The sequence below is a fragment of the Morone saxatilis genome, unplaced genomic scaffold, assembly GCF_004916995.1.
Source record: "Morone saxatilis isolate NCDOM2014 unplaced genomic scaffold, NCSU_SB_2.0 Contig5, whole genome shotgun sequence".
Lineage (NCBI taxonomy): Eukaryota > Metazoa > Chordata > Actinopteri > Moronidae > Morone > Morone saxatilis.
The window spans coordinates 24488132-24490482 of NW_023340095.1; the positions used below are offsets into that span (position 1 = coordinate 24488132).

The 2351-nt window shown below is 36.7% G+C and overlaps 1 protein-coding gene across 1 annotated transcript in view; it reads right to left on the reverse strand.

The window, feature by feature from the left end:
- kcnh3 (potassium voltage-gated channel, subfamily H (eag-related), member 3) overlaps nucleotides 1-2351 on the reverse strand; it is a 130630-nt gene that overhangs the window by 11591 nt on the left and 116688 nt on the right.

A 2351-nucleotide genomic window follows, 5' to 3' on the forward strand; every position in this document is an offset into this window, starting at 1 on the left:
AGAGATGTTCGCGGTCCGGGAACTGGATACTAAGAAGAAAAAGCAGAAGTGAGTGGCAACATGTTGCTGCAGCAGTGAACTCTGTCAGTGGCACGGAGCGCACAGTCCCAGAATTAAAAAAAGAAGTGGTCTGACACGAAAATGTTCTTGAACATAACCCTTTTTTAATGCCTGATTGTCATGAAAAGCATCAGAGGAAGGACAATATATATAAGATTGTGCTGAGGAGTTTGTGGCTTGGTTTCCACACTGGGATTTAATTGACATTGATTATGTGTTTTCAGTGTCATATAAATATTATGTTATTGACACATGTTGACAGATGCTTTATTTCCATGCAGTTCGCGCCGTCCCTCTCCTCCTCCTGCGCAGTGGACAGTATGAGTGACGGGATTAAATATAGAGAATTTTGATTTTGAATTTTCATTTCGATTCTAAAGGAGATGTTTTCTGGAGTAAAACTGAGAAATAACGCCAGCTGACTTAAATCATTCTGATTACATAGATTTAACGCATGATACGGGTTGAAATTAAACGTTATGAAGGGCGATGATAAAACATTATCGTTCTTCTCACTCTACATTTCTTCAGTCCTGACTTCAGTTCACACACCACACCGTCTGTGTTGCCAATTCTCCTTTTCCTCCAAACCATGCGTACGCTGGGTTCAGAGTTTGCTAGGGCTGCGCACATTCTCACCGTCAAGTTTGTTTTTTATAGATGCACAACATTGGCGTAGAAAGTCACGTACGCCACTTCAGTCCGTTTTGTGCTATGCACGGTTATAAATGAGACCCAGGTCATTATTAACTTTAACCAGAGCTGTCTCTGTGCTGTGATGAACTCTAAATCCTGAAAATCCTCATATATAACTTATTGCTATGTAAAAAGTCACACAACTGGTTTTGGCGACATTTTTTTCTAGAATCTTAGAGAGGAAAAGGGAGGTTAGAATCGGTCCTATAGTGGCTTAAAACCTCTGGGTCGAGAGTGGGCTTTTAAAGAAGGGGTTTAATTACATGCTACTTTAAAGGACTGTGGTACATATCCTGTTAATAAAGAAAGATTAATCATATCTAGTAAAGAAGGCCAATTAGGGTAACAACTTCTTTAAGCAGCCTAGTTGGGAAATTGGATCTAAACAGACAGGTTGATGGCTTCGTTTAGAAATTATTGAAGTTAATCTGATTGATAGCAAAAAAACATTCTAAATATATATCTGTGTTTACATTATTTAAAGTTCTTGAGAGCAGGGTGATAGCTGTTGAGGGCATTTGGTGACTAAATTTTCTCCCTTATAGTAATAATTTATTATAAAGAAGTTTCATTAAAGTCCATTGCTACTTAAATTTATGGGGATACATGGCTCAATAGAGCTGTGACTCTCTGTCAGCCTGGCTACAGTGCCTGAAGAGGAACTAGGGTTGTTCTTATTTTTTCTATTAGTGCTGGAGTAATAGGCTCCTCTGGCATTAAGGGAGGGCCTTTCTATAGGTTTTAAGATTATCTTGCCCAAATTGAGCGATATTCTAAAATTTCGAAAGCCATTCCCTTTCCGATTTTCTTTGTTTTTTGCTTTAATTGGCGAGTTTTTGGTGGTTGTACCACGTGTGCTAGTTTGTTCCCTATGTTTTTAATAATTCCTTTTTATAGGAGCGATAGAGTCTAAGTTGATCGTAGTGAGCCTGTAGCACTATCAAAGATTATCAATTTCGGTAGGAAGTTGTTATAGGACTCTGTTATATTCCCAGACAATGGATTGAATTAACACTGATGGAATCTCCTCCTTAATTTAGTTACAGCACCCTCAGATAGACATCTGCTGTAGGAAAGTTGGCCTAAATGGCTTATAATACAATAATAGAAATTCAGGAAGTTATTAAATAATGGTCAGATAGGAGAGGATTATGTGGGGAAGACTATTAAATGTTTAAATATAAGGCTGTCATTTTCAATATCCACATGAATATTAAAATACCTACAATCATTCTTTCCATCTGATTTAAGGACTAAACTTGAAATAAAACTCTGAGAATTCAGATAATAAAATCAGATTACGGGCCAGGAGCGCGGTACACATAACAAATAAAGAACTGGCTGCAGTGTTTCCAGTTTGGGTGAGAAAAGACTAAGAACAAGGCTTTCAAATTAATTTATAATTTTATTTAGGTTAGGGGTTAAATTGTTATTTTAAACATTTTAATTAAAAAATGATTTTACTTAGAAAAGTACACAGCTTAAACAACCAGAGAACCAATGAAACAATGGATAAACGTAAGGTAGAAGAAAAAGAAAAAAACCCCATTAAAATCCATCCAAATCCCTTATAGTTATTGTGTTCACTGTTTGGG